This window comes from Lissotriton helveticus, chromosome 5_1 (genome assembly GCF_964261635.1).
Source record: "Lissotriton helveticus chromosome 5_1, aLisHel1.1, whole genome shotgun sequence".
Taxonomy (NCBI): domain Eukaryota; kingdom Metazoa; phylum Chordata; class Amphibia; order Caudata; family Salamandridae; genus Lissotriton; species Lissotriton helveticus.
This window is the reverse complement of record NC_136065.1, coordinates 1040413797-1040426274: the sequence shown is the minus strand read 5'-3', so window position 1 is coordinate 1040426274 and position 12478 is coordinate 1040413797. Positions and strand designations below refer to the sequence as shown.

General features: G+C 43.6%; 1 protein-coding gene across 2 annotated transcripts in view; it reads left to right on the top strand.

The window, feature by feature from the left end:
* Window positions 1–12478, top strand: part of ZFYVE27 (zinc finger FYVE-type containing 27) — a 338299-nt gene that overhangs the window by 189279 nt on the left and 136542 nt on the right. The gene's annotated exons all lie outside the window — the stretch shown is intronic.

Sequence of the window (12478 nt, the reverse complement as noted above, 5' to 3'; positions counted from 1 at the left end):
TTTCCAGTCTTCACAGTGCTAAATTGTTTGCAGAGTATTTAGCTTCCCTAAACAAATAAGAAAGTCAAACACAACATTTCCTCTTTCTTTAAGTGCTAGTAAAAATGCTTTCACAGTAACAGTGCTGCTTTTAGAGCCTTTATCAGCACTACGTTCACCCTCGCTGTCCCAGCCTTGATGCAAACATCATTATATTATGTTTATGGTAGGGTATTTCTATAGCGCGAAGTCAGCCAAAAGGCAGCAGATCGCTGTCCATGGTCAAAGCCAAGCTTAAAGTCATCTAGTGGTGATAGAAGATGAAACTGAATTGTGGGCATTTAATGCATTTTGATGTAGTATTCTTTAAAGAGTTAAGTCTTCAACTCTTTCTTAAATTGGAGCAGCATTAGGGCAGGACCGAAGGATACAGGGATGTTGTTCCAGATCCTACCAAGGATCTACCAATTAATCCTCCCCGGTGTGTGAAAATAAATTTTGTAAAACCCAGAACCCTGTCAGCTAAAAATGACACTGCCCCAGATCGCACTTTATTTTTCATTCTTTGCCTTCTTAAACCTACTTTATTGTGTCAAGACAAGCACAAAAGAATAGAGCAGTTTTGGCCCTCACTACACGACGGCCAGGCAAACGCGTGCAACACTGCACTGTGTTACAGATCCCTCTAAGGAGAGAACACTCCCATAATGTCCACATTTCACTGGGTATACAGTACCAGTGAGGATTTCTTTATGTTCATAGGATATCCCCTTCGTGTAAATACTGCCTGTGGAATACTATATTCCTGTAGATTACATTTTATGGCAAAGGATTCACAGAAGATCCTGCTGAACTCTGATGAAGTCCTTTACAAGACGAAAAGCGTTGGGTCGGGTGAAGTACTGAATATTCAAAAAACAGTAATAAAGACATTATTACTAAAAAATGTTTGGCTCCCACCCCTTATGTGGCTCGAGAAAGAGGAAAAAAAAACAAGAAGAATTTGCGGGATTCTAATATGAATCAGTCTTGAGATTGCTTATACTTTTAGTGTTCCCTCTTTAATGGAATCTTATCTATTTTATTGTGTGGGGGTACTACAAAAGATAAGCACATTTTAGAATGTGTTTTTAATTTCTTTCCTATGTGCCTAGCTGTTTAAAATTTGATTTATAAGAATACACAATGTTGCATTTAAAATATTAGCACACTGTTCTCAACAAAAGCACACATTTATAAATCAATAACCGACATAGCTGCAGTTTCAGGGAAACAATGAATAATAAACCGATGGCGCTCAGATGCTCTAAATCTGTCTAAAGAGTATTGAAATCGATTTAATAAATCATAATGTAGGTCTATATTGCCATTTTAAAGGTCGGCTTTGTGGTTTGTTTTGACACCAGAACCATTCGATGGTAATATAAGCCTATGTTACACAGTTGATCGCTATGTGTTCTCACTGTAGCTATATTATATGTGCATATATAGTCTGCAATGTCACTCTGGCCTGTTTGTTTTCCTCTTTGACACACAGCAGTTGATGGTGCATGCCTTTGAGCTCACACTAGCTTTAAAATAACCACTATGAAAAAGTTGAATAAGTGTTATGAGAAAAAAGGCGGAACACCGGCAGTTCAAGTTCCAAATTTGAATTCTTTATGCAAACACAACACGTAGCAAAAAGGCCAATGCATTTCAACCAGGCACAGTTTTGATCACAGCCAGCACAAGTTCTTTCTTGAGTTCCATACTCCGGACCGGACTGGCTGTAGCGGGCGCCGGGCGTTTCCCCGGTGGGCCGCACGGGTGGGGGCTGATTTTGGACCCCTTGGGGGCCGTGTTTGTTACCCGACCAATTTTGCAGTATAGCTGCAATATCGGTCCCTGTAACAAAATCGGCCCAAACCGGCCCTGGCAAACTGCTCGGCCGTACCCCCAACACCCCCCACCCCCCCGGGGGGGGGGGGGCACCTTTGCATGCCCCTGTTTTGGTTTCCAGTCCGGCCCTGTCCATACTGTATATAATGTGCAACTAGAACAGTACATTGTTTGAATCAGAATTCATAAGAAAGCATTAAAAGGAAATAGGTTCTTCAGTGCAAGGTGGGATCTTAAATATTATCGAGGAAGACATTATATTGATTTTCAAATTTCAGTGCACAAACGGTGCAGTAATACAAGCATTGCTTACATTTTTGTCCTAGTAAAAGCACTGTGTTCATAGTTGCCACGGTTTCATATTCGTATGTGTGCCATTTTCATAATTTAAGTGTAATTATGAGTGACATTGAACGACTATGAGTGACTCTTTCTTGCGAGCAAAATTAAGCAATGAAGATGAGGAAAACGTATAAACATCAGAAATCGTACTCATTTGAGCAACACGAAACTCTAAGAAGGTTTTTAAACTGCTGCAAAGCACCAAAACTGGAAGGATGCGAACTAAGTGCAGCCAACATCTTAAGCAGCACTTTAGCTTCGCCATAAGTCATCATTTGCGTGATAAAAGTAATCAGTATACCATATTTTGAGATATGAGGCATGGTTTTTAAAGTAAGCTCACTTTTATTTATGTGTATTTTAAAACCTCTGGGATTGTGTGGCTTTCTCCTTTCACATGTACCCCAGCTTGAGCCAAAGTTCCACTAGCCAAAATGATATAATATTTTTAACATGCTCTCAGAGAAAGACATAGTACTTTCATGTTAGCAGGCTGACGCATGCTCAGCTTTAAATTAAATAAATTAAGAATGAGACCTGAGTGAATGTGAGCCAAGCCGTGACGAATCTCCAGCAGCTGGTCCCGGTGTCAGCTGAGCAGAGTGCTGCACAGAGGAGAGCAGCATAGATCATTCTAGCTTGATTTACAACTGGACTTTTATGTGCTTGTTGTCATTAAAGTTCAGGTAAACCCAACTGCCGCTCGGAGAGCAGAGAGGTTTTTTTTCAGGATAGAACATGAAGCCGCAACAGCAACTGGCTGCAGTTCTGTGTCTTGCGCTGCTTGAGAAATACTCCCAGCCCAGTGCCCCTCCCACCGCTGATATCTTAAAAGACTGCAATGCCACAAGCTTCAGCGGCCTGGGCCCTTGGTAAAACACACAAGATGATGGACGGAATGTTGCACTATGGCAAAACATTCACCCCCAGTCACAGATCTTGGTTTAATCAACATTCACCCCCAGTCACAGATCTTGGTTTAATCCATCGTTATTTTGCTCACCAACCCACCCCAGTTCAGACATGGCCATATGCAAATCAGCCTTGACTCTGTGCCTCATGAGAACAGTCCAGCCCGAACTTCCAAGCCATGTCTTCCCTGGAACGGAATTAAGCATCCTAGGACCGGAGTATGCAAGCACCTATATCTAAGGAGATATACCTTCAGCCAGGATAGCTTGACTCCTGTGGCGTAGTGAGCACGGGACCCACGTCTGGGCATACCCTTCCCACATAGGGTGAACAGCAAAACACACAAGATGATGGACGGAATGTTGCACAATGGCAAAACATTCACCTGCAGTCACAGATCTGGGTTTAATACATCGTTATTTTGCTCACCAAGCCACCCCAGTTGGTGTCAGTGAGATAAGCAAACAGATGAAGACTATATTGTCTGCCTATTCAGCGTGGTCAACGCTCACCACCAGCCCGCGGTAAGTGTAATACCGTTGCATAATGTGCAGCTGAGCGGAGCGCTGCCCACCTGTCCTTGAGGAGAGCAGTGAGCTAGGCTCAGGCTGACGCTCTAAAATTAATTATTTTTACGAAGGTCGGATATTAAAGACCTTAGTGTCAGTAACTGTGAGCCAAGCAATGTCGAGTTTCCAGCAGCCGCTTGGCGGTCACGGGGCAGCATCTGCATGATGAAAAGCACAGAGAGCTAGGCCAAACTAAACTTATCAGCATAACTGCCACCGCTAGTCGTGCCGTGGGCGGCCTGCCCACTACTAGTGACTTCAGTCCTGTCTCTCGGCAATTAATGGACACACTTAATGTTGCAGTCACATGACGACTTGTCAAATGAATGCCCCCGCAGAGCAGTGCACTCTGTCAGATACACTGCGGCTGCCAGATGAGCGATAATAGCGGTGCTCCTGTCTCCAGCCAAAGTTGTCAGTGACTTCAGGAGGCTCTACAACTGCGTGATTTTGCATTTTAGTGCGGTGATGCGGATCACCACAAGAAAATACATTAGGCTAACACTTGATGCATGGTACTTGGCAGGGCTGTGTGTTCCGTTTTCAAAAGGCATATTGAAATAATTAAGTTCAGTTAGCCAAATGTCAGTACATTAACAGTACAACAGTGAAATCATTTGATATAAATAATATTTAAATTAATAGTTTTAAGGTTATGAAAACCATCCTTATTAAATATTTTACTTCCGCATCATAGAATTCTCGAGTCTCTTTTGTGTATCGTTGTCAACGGAGAGGGCATTAAGAAAGTCCCCTCAAAAAATGTAGGAAAAAAGAAGGGAAAATGCTTCACAGGAGCTAATAGCCTTAAACAAAAGCGACAAAAAAAAAAAAAAGAATTCCGTTGAAATTTCATCAAAATTAAGGTAAAAAAACCTGATGTGTTCTGATATTCTCTCAGCTCGAACTGGAAGAAAGAAGTTAGGCAGTAAGGCAAACTTCCACTACAGTGCATGCTGGGTGATAGCACTTACTAGCTCTTTTAAGGAGTAATGTATCTATTTTAACCTTATATACTCTTGACCTTTCGAGCACCCTTTTCCTTCAATAGGTCTCGCCTGAGAGCATGCGCTGGCCTGGCGAGACATTTAGTAAGTGGGCTTTAAAAATCCAACCACACGCTTTTGCTTGTGGCCTAAAGCTTGTGGTTACGCGCACAGGCGCCATCTGGCTTTCCGCCATGGCTCATTAAGCACAACGCTCGCGGGCACCCTTACAGTGCGCAAATCACTTTCATTTCCATGCTCCTCCACCCCCTGCTCTCTGCTTTCACAACCCCTTCCCTTCTCCCTCTCCCTCCTCGTCAGTCACCGGGCTACAGCTTCTATAAATAGCAGGCAGCTATCTTTATGCGTGGCTCACCACAAATGCAATATTGCGCTTTAAACCGTGCCACGCCGTGCGTTGCGATACTTATTCCTTCTGCCATTTTACATCCTCTTTCTAAATTCAGACAAAAGTGGCATCTACTAGCACTCACTGTTCCTTTGTGTCTGCTATCCCACTACTATTGTTTTCTACATTTATAAAGACAGACGTTCTTTCGGTGTCTAGCTCATCTTGGATTTCCTCATGACCAAAATGTGTTGTTTTCCTTTGATGATGTCACGTGAGTCACGGGCTCAGCACGAGTTGTCATATGCTCTTGTTTCCTGGTTTCCATTAATTGGCCGCCAGTCTTTTAATGTGTTCGTCCTTTTACTTAAGAGGTGCCCCACTGCCGAAGACTTGCCAAACAAAACACGCTCTCCTTGCTTTGCCTTAGAATAAAGCTATTAATGGGATGTGACCGTGCCCAGAGGAAGGTTAGAGCAGATTATGCGCACAGCATTTCCTTTTAGCTGGTCCGCCACATACTTCCGAGTACAGAGTCCCTGATTTGTTCTCAGTCACATTCCTCAGACCACGCGCCTGTGTCCTGGTGCAGCTGGCCTGTCTGGGCCTTACTGAGAAGCACAAAGTGACTGTGTGTTTTTCTTCCAAGTAATCATCACACAACACAACTCCACATTCACGTCCTCTCATTGTTCTCTTGCAGGAACAGCCAACTGTACCCAATCACTAGAATTCTATCCGTTCAATAGATTCTATTGTCTCTAACACAGAGGTCTTCAAACTTTTCTGCTCCGAGCCCCCCCCTAAGCAAAATGTTTTGAGGTCGGGCCCCGCTACAAAACTTTAAGGCAATGATTGGTGGAGCGGGAGGGACATGGCTGTGTGCAACGGACGGGCTTATGAGATGATTTCAGGAATACCTTTTCTATAGCTCATTAACCACACTAAGTACGATACTTCTAAAACAGCAAATGCATCAAACAAAAACATGTGTGATCCCAAAAATACTGCTCCCCATTATTGCGGTGTTGTAGCCCCTCACACTCTTGGACCCAAATGCAACTACACCTGCTGTATTATTGATAACAGCAGTCCTGAGTAGCAGGCTATCTCCTCTACATCTTTCACCTCTTCCCCACCATGCCTGCCCATCTCTCCGATTTTGAATGAGGTTCTCTGTTCCTTTCAGAAAAACATAAAGCTCCCACACCAGGTCTCCCTTTTTTCTGCAAAGGTGCCCTCGGTCCTAATGCTAAAAAGGAAAATAAGCTCACATGCCTCTTTTTTAAAGGTAGACAGTGATAACTGTGATGCAGTGGGCCCCTCAAACCCATAGGCCCCAGTCCTTCTGCATCTGCATAATTATTGATAATCAGCAGTGGCCACTTACACACCTGGCAGCAGTACCTGCTTCACTAATGAATGGCCTGTTTTAAAGAAAAAAAAGGCCATTTATATTACCCCATTTGCTACGTTATCCATCATCCGCATGCATAGTACTGCATATCCAATTCTTCAGTGTTGTAAACTAGTACTTACAAACATTCTATTCTGGAGGACAGATTTATGTCTTTTCGAAAGTTCTGCTTTATTGTGCAGTACAGGAAGACAAATACATTTTGTTGCACACTTGTGTTTTTAAGTGAACCTAGTTCTATGTATGTTGCGGTTTATTTTGCTGCACAATTCACTTCTTTTGTGGTCTTCTGCCATGTTTTTTAAATATGTTGAGCGTGGATTCAGCAGCCATTTAATCTCCCAAACATTCTTTGGGATTGGATCACCACGTACACCTTATTGCTGTTGTCATAAGGCCGTTTGAGCTCAGGTACAAAAAAAACCCATCTGCTTATTGCCGCTCAGATTAATATGTCCTCACAGCACTCAAACAAACATTAACTATTCCCTTGGCTGCTAAACAATTCCCACCCCCTTTAACAATTTCTTCTTTAACTTCATCTTGACAACTTCCGTTAGTGATGAACCCTTTTGCCTTTTCTCCTGACTCCAATATTTCTTTGCACCAAATCAGCCTATCTGCCCCTGAACCAAGCCTGCCTTCCTTTCATTCCACCATTCTCCTCTTACTTTCCGTTGCTCTTTTCCCTGTTACCTCTAAACTCGTCCTAGGGGCCTTTTGATGAGCTTGATCTCTATAACTAATACCTCTTTCTCTGACTGCAGCTCTTTCCCAGTGCTCAACCTGCTGCTGAAGCCTATTGTCCCTGTACCAGAGTGGGCTGGTAGGCTCAGTGCTTCCCTGGAGTAACTGCTCAGGTGTGAATTCAGTGCTGTGAAGCAATTACCACTCCCAAATCTCCTGGGGTGAAGAGGGCAGTACCTACCAAACAACCCAGTGCCCTGCAAGTCCCTCCCTGTGTGGTGTGCATTTAAACCTCATAGGAAATAACAATCGAATTTACCAACACTGTTGTTTTGTAATTACCACATTTCTTATAATCATGATTCAAGCAGAAAAAAACTACTACCATAAGATTCGGGACTAAGGAAATTTCTGTAATAAAGGCCTCCGGGCCGGCCTTAGTCCTGGTGGCACCCTGTACGACAATGTTTGGTGACGCCCCCTCACCCCCCAATGACCACCTCGCCACGGATTCCCTCACTACCACCATTTGGCAATGCCCCCCAAGTCTCCATTACCACTGTCTTTTAGATTAATTTAGTTTTATAGCGTCACTCATACCAGTTTAAGGTGTCAGAACACGTTACATCACACATACGTTGCACGGAGACAATCATACAAGTGTTAATCCGTGTATGGGAAATGTTACATAAGACAGCGGCCTACAAGTTGTAGGAGTCACATGTCATGCATACTGGTAGGCAGTATAGTTTAAGAGTCCTTGGTCTGGAAAAACACAAATTCAGAATTTAAAATGTAACACCATTGTGAGTGGTTTTCTTTTATAAGAAGACTTGATTTCTACCCAAATGAACCCTTTTTGCAATACTAGGATAAGGAAAAACTGGTCAAAAAAATATGTAGCTGTAATATATTCCTTGCAGTTTGCATGCAGCTCTTTGGTGACAGTTAATAGCACTCAGCTATATATTAGTATTTTAACTTTTAAACTGCAAGTAACAAAAGCATCTCTCTGAGAAAAAAAATAACCCATTGACCTATTTATAGTGTATGTACTTTGTGATCTGAATCAGACATGTTCTGTGCAGCAAGCATATTAACCGCGCTATGATGAGTTAAAAGAAACTTCCACTTCCAGACAAAGCTTAGGTCTCTCCCCAGAAAGAACATTAATCACTGGAGTTATCCTGGCATTTTTATTGATACTTTGAAAATTGCTGGGGCAAGTAATGTGGCATCAGGTGCTTTGAACATTATTGATTTTTATGCATCATAAGAAAAACAGCCAGTTGTTAAAAATACATACATGTCTTTTGATTTTAGCAACCTTTTTGACCCTTCCAGCACACTTCCTGACCTCCGCCCCCATGGCATGCTGATCACTGTTCTCACAAGGGCTCGAAGTAAATGAAGACGGCATGGAAATGCAGCAAATAACATGCCGCACTTCCAGGCCATCTTCATTTACATGCAATTACAGAGGCGCGCCCCCCTGGGAACCCATTCACGCCCCCCAGGGGGGCGCGCCCCACAGTTTGAAGACCTCTGCTCTAACATAACAGATGTGTATATTTCAATACACACATATATTGGAAAAGACTTTTTGAAACGTTAGAAATTAAACAACAAATCAATGCATGCATAGTGAATACAGTACTTCAATTGAGCAATATCTGTAGTGAAATCGGTCGGAGTCCAGCTGTAATGGGGCCAATAGTCCACATTCCATTACATACAATTCCTATCAAGTCAATAGAAACAAGCATTTGCAATGCAATAGGTCTCGCATTTGCGAGAGTTTAAGCTATTTGCATTGTAAGTGACAATGCCTTTTATTTATGTTTTAAAAACAAGCACATAAATAAACTGCATTGTCATTTGCCAGTGTGCCAATATCTACCTTTTAGCGTTTCTCATTACGAACGCGCTGGTTGTTTTAATAAGGAAGACTTGTATGAAGCAATGCAGTTAAATATGTTATTTATTCCTTTCCGCTTTCTGGCTTATTTACCACTACATACTGGAAGTCATCCACCACCATCCATATCAGAGCTCCCCATCCCCTTTCTCCTCCAGTGAGTCTTAACCCTCATGATCCTATGGTTTGACAACCTGAAGCGTCCTTCCTGCCTCCACTCCGGAAGTTAGTTGATAAATATCAGACCGTTTTCATATAATTATTTTGGTTTTTGTGCCACATTGGCTATTCTGATAATGTGTTGCATGGCTAAACACTTATAAGGTCCCAAACGCTTACTCATGGTAATTGAAAAATGAACTGAAAGAGTAAATGTTCCTTAAAGATTTCAATAAAAGTAGGCATTTGTTTATAATCCTAATGGAAATTGACCATTGTGAGGAGCAATACGAATCCTCAAACGGTGAAGAATGCTTAAGGGGTGGAAGAATATAAATGTATACCCATGCCCATTACGAGGGAATAAATCTCCTGTGAGCCACAGGTTTCTCTATACATCAGTCGAGACCCCAGAGTTGTCGAGCACAACAGCCCACCCAGGCTTTTGCTTTTTAGGTCGAGTCTGAGTCCGCGCTCATGCGCCGTTCTGCAAGACTTGTTGTTGTGGAGTATAGAAGAGAAGCCCCGCCCACTACCACCCATATTTTTCACTGGCTTGTGTCATTGCCCTTCGTAAACGCTGGCTTGCAAGTAGTTATTAGGGTTGTTTGTACCTCCTTGGTACCGCCTTGTCTGCGTTTGTGAACTCCCATGGCGACTGGCCCTTCTACTTCGGGTGCGACATGGTATGCCTTATTTACTATGTAAGCACTCTTTTCTTTAATGGGTTTCTCCTACTGCAGGCACAACGTGCTTTCCTCGCCATGTCCGCTTTCACTTTCAGGCAGCCCCAGACAATGGCGGACGCTTCTTTGAGGTGAAATAGGTCTCGCATTCACAAGAGTTTGAGCTATTGACGTTTTAAAATGACAATAGCTTAAACTCCTGGAAATTGTGAGATCTATTGTATTGCAAATGCTTATTTTTTTGTTAATGAGCTTCTTTACTCCTGATTAGAGTTGATTGACACTTTTCTTTATGTGCATTCTGAAAACAATCACGAAAATATGGTCGCAATTGTGGTATTTTAAACGTGCGTACACAAAACACTACATAGAAAACAGAATTGCGTATCCAGTACACCTTCCATAGTAAGTGATACAGCTTTAGAGCATCTAACACTGGCGAGGGTTCTTCAGGTAGCTTCATAACCTAACCTGACCGGGATGATGACACGTTGCAAATGAATGTAATGGGATAAATGCGTTATTCTCAATCATTCTGAATATTTGCCTCTTCTGTTTCCAATTATTTACGAATATTCCACCCATCCCCTGTTCTTCATTCCCCCAGATCTTACCGCTGCTCTCTAGACCCCTGGCTCTTTAACTTGGTATTCACTTTCCTACTCTCAACTGGGCCTGAATTCCTTCCATCTGGTACCTTGGATGGAGGCCCCAGAATCCAACTGTGTTTTGTTTCTGCAGCGGTATAAGAACCCTGTGGGGTCTCCAAGATCAGCTGCTGGCTGGCACCACCCCAGGTATTTTCCGACTTTGGCAGATTGTCCGGTCATTCATTCCAGTTCGAATCGTACGCTTTCCTCATGGGTAACTTTCGTCGGCGTTTTGTTTCTTCTTTCGCTTCCTGCGTTGGCAGTCATTGGGTTTTCATTTTACTTGCGTTTTAATCAAGCCGGGAATAATCCAGGGCTCAAGTTTTATTCTCTGTGCATTTTTTGTTGTTTTTCTTTCTTGCGTTTGTGCTCCATTTTCTGTCTTTTCGCCTAAAGATTACTAAGGAAGATGTATTTTAGAAGAGTTATAAGTTAATGATAGTTGTAAAATAAATGTACACGTCAATAGTCCTAGGTCACACGGCGGTGAATGTATTTGTCACAGTCAGCACCGGAATGTGTTAGGAAAGTTGCGTTTTATGGAGCTCGAGTAGCATTAAACGGAAGTATGCTGTGACAGGCCAAATCTGATGCAGGTGTAATACTTAACTAGAGAGCGGATGTCTCAGAACCCAAGGATGCTACTGACAGATCTCTTTGAAATGGCTATCACTCGACTGCACACCTATCTGTGTATGTGGTGAGTCCGTGTAACAGTCACAGGCGGTAGGTGTGAAATGCTCCTTCATGCTCTTCTGCCTACCTTTGCCTCTCCCCCTTGCACCGTCCACATAGGTGTCATTCATTCACTCATCCACTTTTTCACCTGCTCATGCTTTAAAATGTTCCTGTCCCCCTCCTAATTTCCTTGCTGCTCCCCCCCACAGAGGCGGCTCTAGGCTCATGGCGGCCCTGGGCAGGGAGCGTAGGTAGGGGGCCCCCCCGGAGAAGCGGAGGCCAGTGAAGAGGGGGGGGTCAGGGTGTTTGGAAGTGGAACAGAGCCAAAGGCCGCCAAATCCCTGCCAGGGGCCGCCACGCAAATATGTTTCCATCCTCAGAGGATTATTATATTAAGGATATGTATTGGCTTGGCGGCTCCTGGTGCACAGCTTGCACATGCCTAAGGCCTCCCCTGCCCCCCATGCACACTTTACCCTGCACCGCATTTCATCGCTCTGCTCTGTACACAGACTCGCACTCAGTGTAACCAACATATCCATTTTCTCCCAAGACCTTGACGTCCAAGCAGCAAATATCCAGGGGCGTGTGCCTTGCATCCCTCCAGGTGTCCCAACCCGATCCCATGCCCCGGTTAAGCTAAAAACATAGAAACTCTACTACAACAGCGATCTCTGTAACTTTAGGGTGAGACCCTGCAGTCTACCCATTGCCGCCTTATGGGTGGTGAGGGTCAATGCAGGCCTTCAGCATCCGCCTCTGACCCTAACACCTCTGCCCTTCCTGGAGTCTGGCCACTATGCCAAATGAATGATAGGGTACCTATCCGCCCCGCGTCCTACCATCTCCCACTAACCATGAATCCTCCAGGCTGAGCAAGGCAGCAGGCGGTATTCCGAGTACGGACACTTGTTGACCCTGCCAGAGTGGGGAGAAGGTCGTGCCTCTCCTCTTGGGCCTATTATCGCACTAATTGACTGTTTTTTATTGTCACACCTTGTGGGGCCTAATCCTTCCATACACGCCCAGGCACACCTGGTTCAATGTCTTACTGTCCCCATTTCCCTCTCCTTTTTAAACACATGCATATGAACTGCATACAAATGGCGGCCAGATTAGAAAAGCACTTCAACAATAATACAGCGCACTATTGATCCAAATTCACTAAGAAATATACGTGCACAATATTACAAACTGCCGCACCCTCATGTGCACAACATGGCCCGATAGTCATATAGTTGACAAAATGTGGCAACTCAATGGAA